Source organism: Crocodylus siamensis, chromosome 4 (assembly GCF_052110815.1).
Source record: "Crocodylus siamensis isolate JL-2025a chromosome 4, ASM5211081v1, whole genome shotgun sequence".
NCBI classification, from domain to species: domain Eukaryota; kingdom Metazoa; phylum Chordata; order Crocodylia; family Crocodylidae; genus Crocodylus; species Crocodylus siamensis.
In genome coordinates, this window is record NC_143398.1 from 99983013 (window position 1) to 99997475 (window position 14463).

General features: G+C 43.7%; 2 protein-coding genes across 2 annotated transcripts in view; one reads left to right on the forward strand and one right to left on the reverse strand.

The window, feature by feature from the left end:
* Positions 1–14463, forward strand: part of SYN3 (synapsin III) — a 308303-nt gene that overhangs the window by 155882 nt on the left and 137958 nt on the right. The window lies entirely within an intron of this gene.
* The window catches only part of TIMP3 (TIMP metallopeptidase inhibitor 3), a 57083-nt gene that overhangs the window by 42006 nt on the left and 614 nt on the right, over positions 1–14463 (reverse strand). The gene's annotated exons all lie outside the window — the stretch shown is intronic.

A 14463-nucleotide genomic window follows, 5' to 3' on the forward strand; every position in this document is an offset into this window, starting at 1 on the left:
CATCCACCCTGAAGGTACAGCCACTTGGGCTCACTTTTCTTTTCCCTGTTGTCAAGGTTGCTTTCTTTCCCCACCTCCATTTGAAATGTTCATTACTACAGCCCTGGCACTTTTCCTGGAAGAACAATTTCAATTTCTTTATGAGCCTCTGTTCCTCTGTTCCATCCTGCACGTGCAGAACAAGATCAAGGGCTTGACTGTTAGTCAGCTTTTAGCTACGCCCACAAGCCATGTTCCTTAATAATATTTTAATATGAATTTATGTCATCAATAAATTAAAGAAGGTCTAGTCCAGACATGAGTACAAATGGAAAAGCTACTGAAGTCCTACATTTAGTCACTCTCCGGTATGGAATTTTAAAGCAGGGGACTCAGCAACCTCACGGTTCATAAGAGTTGATCTAGAAGCTGTTTTATCCAGTTGCCTTAGTCCCCTTTAATCTGCAACATGCATATCTCTAAACTGATGGAAGGCAGGCAGAGTATTTATAGCAGTGTCATAAGAAGAGGCAGGAAATAGAAAATCAGGACAGGGGCTTGGAAGCAATATAAAAGGGCCAAGCCACACCACCCGCCTGGAATTCATTCCCTGCAGGGGAACATTGTGTTAAGGAGAAATGTCACAGAGAATGGTGGGTTTAACTCAGATATCCGCTGGCTCTCTAGCCCTCTACCTGCTGCCTTTCAAGCACCGGCTACTTCCTGTCTGTCAAAGTCAGGTGAAAGTTTTTCTGTTCAGTGGTTTTCCTGTCTCACAACAGGCAAGCACACTTCTCCCTGCTGTTTTAACCATTTAAAGGCCAGCACTGAAGCCTACTAACTAAAGGGAAAGTATTCTTAGGCCCAACAAATTAGAGAAACTGGATTACGCCTGCATCACTGGGTGGGAGGGAGTAGGGAGGGAAGATTCTTGTTTGTTTCCAAAGCTCATGACATGCATTGTGCTTGAGGGATGAATGTGTTTGTTTTGCTCCAATGCTTTTCTATAAAGAATTAAAAAAACATACTAACATGATGCCAGCAGCCCCTCCCCTGCAGGGAACCCTGTACACCCAATGGAAGGGGAGGAATTGGTAAAGAGAAACAGATGTTGTTGTCCCAGCAGTCCAGTGGAGGAGTCAAAGTTCACATCCTTCACCTGAGTCAGCAGGGCCTGGGAAGGCAGCTGTCCTCCTAGCCTATGATACTGCAGTATCTTTAGGTATTGCCAGAGAAAGGTATGGTGGTGCCTTTATGCTGTTGCACCCTGTGTGATTATTTACACCTGTGCAAAAGAAGCATACAATGCTTCTGCTTCTACATTGACTTCATTCAGGCATAAATGACTGCAGAAGGGAGCAGAGAACTGGGCCTTCTGATGGTGACAGGGAAGAAAGAGAGCAAAGAAAAACTGTGGGGAGGGAACAGGGGCAGGGGATACCTTGCTTTCTTCCTCCCCCCTCCCCCCATCTTCTTCTTCTGCTTCTGTGCCCTACTAAGAATCAAAGACATAACTAGACACCTTTATGGCCAGCTGGTTATTTAAATAAAAGCAATAACCATTATCTACAATTGACAGGTTTGACTAGGATCCATATCCAGGAGCTGGCTGTGTAGGGAGCTGTTTGCCTTTGGCACTTTCTCCACTCTTCCCTGGCTGCAATGGTTGTTTCATTTTTTCCCTTGAATACTTTTAGACAGCCCATCAATTCTTTCTGTCTGGTTCACTTACTTGTCAGTTTGCACCACTTTCAAACAATGTGCTCCTTCCCTTATGATCCAGCTGGATCACAAAATAGAAATAAATTCTTTCCCTCCCCTTGCATTTCATAAAGGACTATTTAGGGATATTCACCAGAGAGAGGGAAGAACAGCACTTAGCTAGAGCCCAGATATGACCATCTAGGTGGGCACCATGAAAGGTGACTCCATGCAGAGGTCTGGTGCTTAACATCCTGAGCCAAGTCTGTCAGTGAAACAGAGGAGCTGTGCTTTTCTACGATGGGTATATACAAAGAAGGTGAAAGATGAGTCCTCTCACTCTCAAGAGGTTAGAGTTTAATGTATACCTTTCTATGCAGGCAAACCTATGACCTTATAGGTTAGGCCTTATCTAAAGAGGTCCATATGTGGTGTAAAAATGGTATGTTTTACACTGACCATTCCCTACTGAGTATATCCATATTATCCACTCTGAACCAGTGTCAGGTCTAACCTTGCATCCACAGTAAGGCTGTGTTACATTAGGTCAGGAGTTCTCACCTCTCCGAGCTGAAGAATCTTCTTAGACCTACCAGCCTCCTTCAGCAATGGCCACTATAAAATTCTTCTCCTGCCCTCTCCTGAAATTCCCCTACAGCTTTAGTCTTCTCTAGGGGCATGCGAAGCCGGCCCTATTCAATTTGGATTCGGCCCGAGTCAGGGATAGTGATTTGATTTGTTGATTTGGGTCACTGTCCCAATTCGATTTGGCTGAATCCAAATCAGAAGATTCGATGCCAATTCAGCTAATCAGCAATTTGGATATAGATACAGCTTTAAATGTTCTTCCTACATACCTTGAGGTACCAGGCGTGACTCATGATTGCTGCAATGCTGGGGCAGATTGAGCATCCCACAGGAGTGAGGAGGGGGGGCCCTCCACGTGCTCAGTGGCAAACCCAGAAGTACTTCTGGTCCATTTCCGGGTCTGCCAGGGAGCGGGCTGGGGAGACCCCCTGCACCTCCCTGGCTCAGCATTTGGCCCCATGGGGACCACGGGTGCCCCCCCCACACTGAGCCAGGGGAGCGCAGGGGGCTCCCCCCATGAACTCCCCAGCGGACCCAGAAGTGGACTGGAAGTGCTTCTGGTCCACTTCCAGGTCTACTGCTGAGCATGCTGGGGAGCCCCTGGCACTTCTGTGGGACACTGCATGTGCCCCAGCACTGCAGCACTCACGAGCTGCCTGGTACCTAGAGGTATGTAGAAAAAACATCTAACGCTGTGCCTATGTCCGAATCTCCAAATCTCTCTGAACTGATTCAGAGGGTTCCAATTCAATTTGGAGAGATTAAAGGTCCTCTGATTCGATTCGGATTTGGAAATTCTGCCACTGCATTGGGCCGAGTCTCCACCAAATCGAATCAGGGACTGAAGCTTGCCACAGCCCTAGTCTCCTCCTCATGCTCCAGGTGTTCCCCTCTGAAATATTCTCATCTCCTAAAGCTTTGGTAGTATTGAAGTGACACTGTAGCCATGATGGTCCAGGAACTGTGTGAGAGGCAAGAATTGTTGTGGGTGATATCTTTTATTGGACCAACTACATGGTTGGGATAGACTTACACAAGCTTTCAGGTGTCACAGTACCCTTCCTCTGGTCTCTTGGAAGGCAACTCAGCATGCAGAACACAAAGAACCAGGGATTTAACATAGACAATGCCTTCATGGTCCATTAGTAATGTACTTGTTGCTCACTAATCTCTGCACTTCACAAATGATAACAATCCTCCTGAAGATCCTGCTCTGCCACTCATCAGGCTTTCACATCTCCCTTGTCTGTTGGCTACTGATAACTTCTCTTATATCCATATTTTATTGACATATGGAGTTGTATTCAAGCCTTTGTTGCATCTGCTGTTTAATCTGCTATGCCTGCTTCTTTCCCAGAGACCTGAAGAAAGGTACTGTGATACTGGAAGCTTTTCTAAATCTATCCCAACCATGCAGTTGCTCCAATAAAAGATATCATCCACAAAAATTCTTGCCTTATCTTCTAAATGAGCTATCCAGTTGTAGTTCATCTGCTGAGAATATGACCTCTGTCCCTTGCTGTGTTGACAAGAATGAAGTCAAAGATATCAGCTGACAGAAACACAGAGAGGAATGCATAAGCATGAAAGTGTGTTGCATCCACACTGGCATTCAAGCAAGTGAGGTGGTACAGGTTACTACAGCTTCAATTGATTATAGCTGCCCTATAATTTGACTGCTGCATTCACATTTATAAGTGCCAGTGTATGCCAATCTACGGCAGATTAATAAACTGATTATGCTCTTCAGTATGGAAAGGACCTTGGAGAGGCAAGAATAGAGTCCAGTCAGTGTGTGATGTGTATTAATGCAACTCCTTGCTGAGTTAGATGTTACTTTTGCATACTTCTCTGTGCTATTTAATTTGAGTTTTACTGCATACTGTCTCCAGGGGTTGAAACTGCCCTTTGGAAACACCAGCAAGAATTTGGACTATTCATGGTCAACATTTATTTCACCAGCACAGATCTCAAGAGACTTCTATCACATTTCAAAGTGTTCTAGAATATTTTTCTGGTTGGCAGAAGCACTGAATAAATGTATTCATCAGGGCTGTGTAAAACTACTTGCATTATTGTGCTATTAGACATTGTCAACACAATAAATTGTCTCTCAAGGGAACCACTTCAAATTGCAGAGGAAGATTAACTTCTTTTTAATAACGGATGTCAATATTCTCCAATATTTGTAATATTCCTGTCAGAAATCTGAAAAACATCAAGTCAAATCCATCTCTGACATCACACATTGAAACATTAGTAGGTTCAGTGACCTGCTTAGCTGAGTCACAAAGTTGGCCTAATATCTCTCCTCCAGGTGGCAACATGTCAGCCTTGCCCTTTGGGCCAAGTTTAGACTTGGCATTAGATGGAACTCTACTAGAGAAGTCAATGTGATTGCACCCCTGGTCTTATCTTGAGTTCCAAGAAGCAGAAGTCACCAGTCTCCTTTTCCTTATCCCCTTTTATCCACACACGATCAAAATGTACTGAATTGGCATGGGTCTTGGACATCCAAGGATCTTGGAAGAGTTACACCAGTGTGAATCAGTTTAACTGGGAACCTAGAACAGAATGGGGTAGACTGTTGGCAAATCAACAGCTGCAGCTGAGTCAGTAGAGGATACCCTCCTACTTTCGGTGCCGCTGTTTATGTTACCTGCTTTACAGAAGGATTTGAGGTTTTTATGTAGCCCCAGGGAAGTGCCATCTTCCTCTCCCTCATGTAACCGTACTACTGATGTTACTCTACATAATGATTTTTAGGTGTAGTATTTGTAGCTATTGTTATGTCTACAAAGTTATGTGGCTTTATGGCCCCAAATGCACCTCCAGATGTACTAATCTCCTAACCTGAGGATGACTTCATTGCTGCCTTGTTTCCCCATGACCACTTTATGCTAACATGTAGTGTAACAGAAGGGTTGGATCTGCCCCCTGATGACTTCTCTTTGGGTGCATCTACACAAAGAATTAACATGAAGCAGTAAACTCCAGAGCAGTTTCAGCAAGAGCAAATTACTCCCAGGCACAGCGTCTACACATGAGCCCAGGACAGCAACAATTTGAGCTGGGGCAGAGCAGACCCAGGCTGGCAAGGTGCACAAGAGGTCAGCCTCAGGCCCCAGGTTAGCAGTGTCAGGCAGCAGAGGAGCTGGCTGAGGCATGAGGGTACAGAAAGTGCAGAGCTGTGTGGCTAGGTAGCAGGCAGGCTTCTGGTCCCCAACTAGCTGGGCTGACCAGGCACAATTTATGCCTGTGGTCAGTATCTACACATGCATTTAATTGCAGTAAATTACCCCAGCATAAGATAGTACTGTCCCCAGTAGTACTTACTGTGGCATTAATGAGTTTACTGTGGCCTAACACCATCATATGTATAGATGGTGATGCTTTACTCTGCAGTTAACTAGTCTACTCTGCAGTTTAGCACATGTGTAGATGTGGCCCTTGAGAAGGAAACCCTCACTGGAGTAGAGAAAGTGTTGGCAGCCTTACACTGTCCCCTTGCAACACCCCTAATGCAAGGACATGGGTTGGTGGATCTCTATGGCATAGCATGCCCACGCCACAGATATTCCCAAACTAGCCCCTTGAAGTCCCAGCATGAGTATGGCATAAAGCCACTTCCTATTTTCACCCAGACCTCCTACTGTGTTCTTCATCGCCACAGGGATAAATTCAGACCCTGATGTTTAAGATATATCTAGTTGGGGGGTGGTATCTTAGTTAAACAGATTTACTGATAAACAGAGCAGAACACGTTCTTAAAACTAGAGTCAGTGAGTCTGCAGTGCTGTCTTTGTGACTGTAAACTATTTGTTAAAATGCTCAGGCTGCATATTAATTATCTTTGCTCATTAATTGTTTCACCTGCCTTAAAAGGGAATTGCAAACAGTTTGATTAATAGACGGAAAAATAGTCTAGCTGCACTGGGGGCTTTGGAACTGCCTTTCTATTCCCGCTTAAAACTAATGCTTTATACTTAGTGCCTAGAGCAACAGTTCTCTGTGAATCAGTACAGACACCTCATGAAACAGCACTATGTCACTGGAATGGAACCTTTCTTTTTTCCCCAGTCTGAGCAGATGGGTTTGCCAGCGTCAGAACAAGCTAAGCTATATAAGGATGCTACTCCATCTTACTGGCAGTAATAAGCCCTCCACTTAAAATGCAGATCTAAAAATGACCAGTGTAACAAATGCCAAAGCATATGGCAACAAAGAGTCCAGCGGTGAGAGAATAAGGAGCCTTGTACCAAGTCCAAATGTATTCAGATGCTGCAATCAATTTGTATAACTAATGCACACAGAAATCAAACTGTTTCACAATCGCAATATTGTGGCATACATTCCCCGGTGATATCTGCTTAGCTTCAGTGGTTCTCATGCTCTTGTACCACAGGTGGCAGAAAGGACACAGTTAGACTACATGTGACTTGGTTTGAGAAATACAAAGTACCCACTGCAGTTCTACTGATTAAAAGTTACAAAGGGAAGATACAGTGTCTATCAGAGTGTTAAGTAGGGTGACCATATGTCTCAATCTGGCTGGGGCAGTCCCAGATTTTGTGGGCCATCCTGGTGTCCCAGGCAGTTGGCAAAAATGGAAACAACAATCCAGGATTGATGCTGCCTTACCCACGCTGCTCAGCCTGGCTCCTCCTGAGCAGCAGCTGGAGGCAGGGGCAGGCTGGGCTGGGCTGGACACCTCTCTTCCCACCTGGGGCAGGGATCAGCTGGTGGAAGGGGAGGTTTGGGGAAGGGGTCAGGGGCAGTGTCCAGGATTTCCTTAAAAATAATATGGGCACCCTAGACTTAAGGCATGTATACAGGCCTCTGTCCAGATCATGGGAGCCATTAAGAATACTCCCATCCACTCCACACATCCCAAATCCCAGAAGCCAGATGATGTAGCTACTTTAGAGTGGCTCCAATAAGCATGGCCAAGATGGAAAGTCTGAGCGTAGGTCTGAGCACATGCTCAGTACCACTCAAAAGCAATTACACTGCCTGACTTTCAGGATTTGGCATGCAGTCGGAGCAGCTGGGCAGGGCATGTGTCTTGGTAATGCTCCCAGGTTCTGCATGAAGGCAGTGTAGACAAACCCTTGAATGAGTTACAGTGGTCTCCCAGTTTGAGAACTGCTGCCTCTACTATGCTAGTTTCAGTGCTGAAGGTCCTATCCTCCTCTTTCTTACACTAGGTTTACACTGGTGTCACTTCCTTGAGAATAGCAGAATTTGCTCCCAAAAGATAACCTGGTGTGCAAAAGGAGTATGCAAGCCCTGAAAGCCTGGAGTGATATGACCCACATCAAAGAAAAGGGCCTCCTCAGTTTGAGGAGGAGATCCTGTTGTTAACAAGGAATTTCAGCTTCATACTTTCAAATCATGAAATCAGACCTCTCACTTCAGTTTGGTTCAGAGCTGGTAGGCATAATGTGCATGCCCCTGCCTGCTAGCTAGCTGTGGGAAGCTTCTGTCGTAGGTTAATTAGGTTTTATGAACTTCCGAAGAGCATCTTATTGATGGGTGTTTCATGACAAGGCCTCCTCCTCAGACTAAAGAGCCTGGGTAGTTCAGTGTTGTGTGCCAGGTTGGTCCACACAAGAGCACCACATCAGACTAAGGCCTTGAGGAGAGTGTCTCAGACAAAGTAGCACACACACACAAATTAGGTTTTCACCTCAATAGTTTTGCATGATCGCCACAAGCATCCAAGATAATTGTCATAAGGAGGAAAAAATGGAGAAATATTTTGCAGCCGAAACCCAGAATTTAAGTATTTCACTCTAATGACCTTCTCAACATGCCCACAAGAAATGAGCTTATTAACCTCCTTAACGAATTGTTCCTTTTTCTGTGCTTCTGCACACAGCCTGCCTTCAATGGCTCTCACTTAGACCATGACATCCTTGTTTGGTTTAAATATTCTCCAAACACAGACTTTTCCAGCATTAACAACCGTGAAGTTCTGTACTGTTACCAGTGTTATATTATTGGATCCTCATGCAGTAGCAGCACTTAAGCAATTCTTCAGTGCAGGGATGATCTTTTTGTCTTTTTAAAGTATCAAGCACATTAGTGGAGTTTATTAAGAGTAAATAACAATATCCCATTTTCACTGCAAAAGCCTGGAAATAGCCGAATTTATCAATCTTACATCCCATGCATGCATACATGCCTCAACACTCACTGTTTATCGGTTAAAAAAAAGTTTGAAATGCAAAAGACAGTTTCTCCTAGCACTAAATACTGCTGTACATAATCATATTCTTGCCTCCCTATTTGTTCAGAGAAACATTACAGAAGCTACTGCCAGGTAGAAGGTTCTCGAGAGCAGGTGGGAAACCCTAAATAGAAGAATGGAAGAAACTTCTGCTTAAAGCAAGGACCTCTGAGGCTCTGGGCAAAAACATCTGGCTTTTTGCTGGCTCAGAAGTGTTTTTGCATTTACTTCCTGCAGGAAATCTGGATTTAGCATGTGCAGTAGTAACCAGATACTAAATAACCCTTTTGGCATTACTTTATATAATACACTGCATCATTTATTGAGGATAATAGTTTCCATCAGATTTTTTCAACAAAAACATTTGGAGAAGTGACAAATTCCAATCCAGATTATACAAGGTACTGAAAGCTTTGACTACTACAGGATTCAGCCTGAAAGACTTAGTTGTAAGTGACCTATACAAGGCAACAAAAAATAGTTCTTATTTCAATCTCCGTTTAATTGAATGGGATATTTCAATTGGGGATCTGCCAGTTAGAGCATAGGACTAGGAGCCAGGATATCCCACCTCTGATACTAACTTACTTTGCTGACCCAGGTAATTACATTATGACCTCTTTACACTCATTTTCTTTTATATAAAAAGAAATTAACTTTATCTATTCAGTGCTCTCCTGCAGGTATGTATTAGGATTCCTGCTCATAAACCGCTTTCTAAAATGGAAGTGCATCTTAAAACTTTAGTATTACCCTCCCAGTAAAGATTCTTACACCTGTATAAATTCAGCGGGAATTGATAGACACCCTTGGGCCACTGTCAGAATCTCCAAATTTCAATCTGTTTTTAAACTGCATGTGTATAAAATGCAAATGTCCCAGTTCAACCAACAAACCTGAGTTTGAGAATCTGTTTTAATGTGTAGAGAGCTTCTCCCAGCATGTATAAATTATAGCTTCCTCAATACCGGATCCAAACCAAGCCTAGTTTTCCATTGAAGATGACAATAAAAGGTCTGGAACATGGGTGCATATTCTATACACATGTGGCCAGGTACATGTAAAAAGTTTAATTCAGAATAAGACCTGTGCTGCTTTAGCTTCTCCAATGACTTAATCAGCAGTTAAAGGAAATAAGCAAGTAAAATGAAATGAGGGCAGATTTCCCAGGTGCTTGTACTTTGGGCTGAGATGCTTTAGTAGTGAGATTCCGCCATCGATAGGCATCAACTTTTATTTTTGCCAGGGGAGGGCTAAGATGATGGACATATGTAAAGTTTTACGCATTTCGAGTGACAGCCCCCTTCTGGAGGGGGGCCAGGGCCCTCAGGCCCCCATCTCCTCTTCTTCCCTTTAGACCATACTCTAGGATAATGTAGTGATTCACCAGTTGTGAACTCAGTCATGCTGTGGTAGGATGGAGAATGAAGAGCATCTCTGACAGCTAGCTCAGATATAGTGAGAGTTTGGCATGTCCAACCTTTTCAAAAGTCCATTATTTAGGGGGGAAAGGGAAATTTACGTTTTCTATCCAGTGTGGTTTTTTAAAACAGAAAACTCTGCTCCTTTACTGAATCCGTTAAAACTTTACTGAATCCGTTAAAACTACTCATTTCAACTTTAAAGTGTGTGTGTGTGTGTGTGTGTGTGTGTGTGTGTGTACTCATTTCAACTTTAAAGTGTGTAGTGGCCAAAGGAACATTTTTTGGTCACATGCAAGGTAGTTTGAGAACAGCTGACATAGAATTGGGGGGGGGGGATCAAGGAGAGGGGAAGAAGGAAGACTGGGTGTTTTTCCCCCAAGCCTAAAGAAATGCAACATTCAGCAGCTGATCTGAAAACTCCCTGCTGCTCCTTGGAAAAAAAGAAGTACAAACAAGTCCCTTTTATGTCAGTTGCATCCAGCTGGAAATGTCACTGCTTTGTTCAAAGGGGACAAAGCATTTGTGGTGTTTGTTCCTTCCAAACGTCCATTAACAAAAATAAAAGAAAATATTCACATCCTTTTGAGGGGAAGCACAAGAAGCAAAGTTGGTATCAGTCCCTAAGAGTATGGATGGAGCTGCCATCTGTCCAATCACAGGACTATCCATACTGGCTCTTATAGTGAGAGGCATCATTCAGTTAAAAAGTAAGAAAAACAAGATTTAAAAATCAGTTTAGCTATGGATCAACCCCAGAGATGTGAACAAGATGCACACTTTTCCATCTGTTTTGTTCTGTTAGCTAATCTACGTAACAGCCAGGTTTCCCTGGGTATAGTTGTGTAAAGAGTGTTGGCTTCCTTCTGAAACCACAAGCTCCCCTTTCCTACTGAAAGGACCTGCCTGTTTCAAAAACATGCCCTCTCACTGGGTTTTACTCGAGCATCATTTTTGCATAGTTGCTTAAAAGGCTTTAGATGATTGCAGGGTTGGACATCTACCAAGACAGTGAGCCCAAGGTAGATCAAAGGTAGCCCCATTAATAGAAAGGCAGACTAAATTCAAACGGGTCCCCTGCACCTTTGTCCCTGAACTCCAGCAATGGGTGCTTGCATTATATTTCCAAACCCAAAGCTTCCTGCTCCTTCGGAAGCCACACATGCTGGTGTGTTTGTGAAGGTGAGAAACTCATCCAAGGTTGCCACCTAGCTAGCCCATTTTTTGCATCGTCTTAGGAGCTGTTTTAACAGCTCCGTTCTTCCAGCACTTACTGCATTGACTCCTCCCTTAGGAGCTGGTATTTTGTCAGGAGTTTCAAGAGCAATAAAAACTTGCTGCCAAGTCCCTTTCTTCCCCACAATGTGTTTTATAACCCAGCATGTAGTTTAGTCTGTCTAAACACTGCACAAGTACACTGCCATCCGTTTCCATGGAGATGGTTAACTCTTCGGTGACCACAAGTTGGAACAGGCTCCCTGTTCTTTTGGTTCATGAAAAGCATGGCAATGCTTGCTAAAGATAACTAGGCAGGAATATGGCTTTAAGGGACAACTTGGAGATACATAGGTTTAGTTCGGTTTCACCATGTCACACAAATGACACACTTGGGCCGAGACAACCAACCTTTTAGTATGAGGTGGTCTTTACCCTTCTGCTTTCCACCCCTTTGAATTATGGGCCCCCTTGTGAGCATCAAGGGTACAGCATATGTAACTAAAGTCTGAGCAAGGCTAGACACAAATATGAGCCACAGTTATTAGCTGCAGGTTACTCAGGAACAAAGTAAAGCAATCAGTCCTTTGATACCAAATTCAGTCAAAAATCCAGCTATAAAGGGGAAGTCTTGCAAACAATCTGATGTCTGAGCTAGTCAATCTGGACATTTATACACATAGCTTTCCATCCCGCAACGTACTGGAGATCAAGCCGGTCAGAGCAGACCCAATTAATCGAGGTGTTTTCATTCAAAAGCTCACCGCTACTATTTTTGCAGTGCTGACGTGCATTTTGCCACTTACACAACTGTGTGCGCCGTAGCGCCAGGCTTAGCACTGCGGCGCAAGCATGTGTACAAATGCCCACAGATGTCTGAGATACTACCTTAGGCTTTGTTACTTGCCCTCTTCCAAATGGTTGTTGCCTCTATAGATCATATGCATTACCAGAATAATTTTGTAGCAAGGTGCACTTAAACAGATCTAGTGAAACTGCAAACCTATCTTGACCTCATGTAAAATGACCCCTGCCCCCCCTCCCCCAAAAAAAAAATTATTAAAGGAGACCAGCAGAAGCATGAATTCTCCTGGCTTGCAGCAAATGAAGGGCACATGCAGAGGAGGCCCCTGCTGTCAAAGCAGACAAACTAGCTTCTCAATCCCCCTTGCTTTCACAGAAGGCACAAGTATCTTGGGTTGCTGCCTCTTAGCAGACACACCTCCTGATACAAAGTAAAGAAAGCTGCAGCAATAAAAGTTGTGAAGTGAACTTTGAAAAGGGCAGCTTTCTGCAAGGGTCCTCTTGATATAGAAAAGTTTTTATAATATTTTTCAGGCTGTCATGGCTGAAGCAAACTGTAGCCTTACCAGCACTATTAACATGCAATGTTTTTCTTGGCTTTCAGGAACAAATACACTATATAAACTAGACATGAATTATAACTATGCAGCACTGCAGTCTTTGTAATGAAAGGTTATTAAAAGCAAGAGAAAGAAACTTTTTACCACTTGGTTCAACTGTTTTCAAATACGATTGACAAGATTCCATGTTGAGTCAATGTTCTGATGAAAAAGTAGAGGGGTTTTGCATGTATTTTTCAAGGACAATGTCAGGTTAATTGCTTTGCAGGCTGAAGTCCTCAGTCTCACTAAAGACTGTGGGTATCAACAAGGCAAAGGTCCCAAATCGCTTTCATGTGTCTGAACCCTGAGGTACAGAAATAGCCTCCAGGGTTGTCAATATTGTGCATGCACCTTTTGTCTCTGCAAAGATAGTTTGTACCCACTGGTACACAGACACCTCTTTGCTAAGGACTGGACCAAGACTACTAGCTCATTTGTTATTATACAGTAGACCCCAGGACAGCTATCAAACAGTAACCATATTTGGTCACTTAATTCCAACCTAGGCAATATGCAAAGCAGGGAATTAGATATTGAGTTTCCATTATCCCATTCCCTTGAGCTATCCAGTTGTTCCCTTGCTTCCATAAAAATGCTGTCACTTATGAAAGCTTGTGGGGCACCTAGGATTGTAGTAGGAGGATGTCAGAAAGAACCAATGGGCATGTCTTTCAGCTTTCCAAATTTTTATAGAATCCTATACGTTGCGGTTTTCCTGGTCAAGCACCCCACTGTTCCAGCTTGTAATTTTTATTTCAGAAAGCACAAGGAATAAACTCTGGAGATCAGATGACGGCATGCAAAATCCGTGAGAGACTTGTTTACCCCCCTCTGTGGCCTTCGTACAAGTTCCTAGTATAAAGAACCTATATAGTTGCTACTAGCTGGTCTGAATTACACTATTTCAAGTTGCCAAAGGCAGTTCCGTAGCCTGGGAGAATTAGTCCAGTTTCCTTAGTATTTTCTTGGCATCAGGTTAGCAAGGGACATTTAGGCTGCCCACACCTTCAATTCTGTTTTTGTCCCACTGCAGAAAACAAACCACTTTTACAATTACTAATATCTAGAAAGTGTGCAACAGTTGTTTTTCTTGGACAGGCTGTAGTCTTGGAACAGCTCCTACTCCAAGAGTTTCATTTTTAGCAACTCTTCCTAATGGGAAAATAAAGCACACCACACTTTTTTTTTTGGAGAGCAAGATATAAGGCAATTACAAAAATCTGTGGATATATATAGATAAGGAAAGGGCAGAGCAGTGTTCAGTCCTTTAATCCACCCACCCCCTTCCATTTTCAACACAAACCTTTAATGATCAAGCCTCAATTGTCTGGGGGAAGTGGGGACCTGAAAACCCAGTCATTTGGAAGCAGTTCTTCATGCATGGATCTAGTTAAACCAGATACAGCAACCCAAACCAGCAAAGGATGTTTGTTGGCCCTGGTTCCCCCCACCCCGTGTTTCACATGCTGGTTACTTGTCAGTGCTTTGCAAAAGGTGTCCCCTTCTCTGTCCCACCACAGTACCAGGGAACTTTCTGGGTGGTAGAAAACATCAGAGCCATGGAGGAAGTGGAGGGGGGGCTGCATGTGTCAGTGTCACATCAGAGCAATATGTGTGTGTGTGTGTAAGTAACATCAGAGCAGTACAGTAAGCGCCATGTGTGTGTCAGTGAGAAGGGGGACATTGTAACTTTATCTCCTGCTGTGTAGAGCAGAGGTTCCCAAACTTTTCCTTATGCATACCCCCTTCCAGGTTTACCACCTGCCCGCATACCCCTACCAGCTTTATGCTGAACCCCTGACATGCCAATTGTTACTACAATGAGAATTAAAACTGTCATCAGGCAATTTCTCCTGCATACCCCCCAGAAATGCCCCATGTCCCCTGGGGGGTCTGTGTCCCACAGTTCCCCCCACCCGTA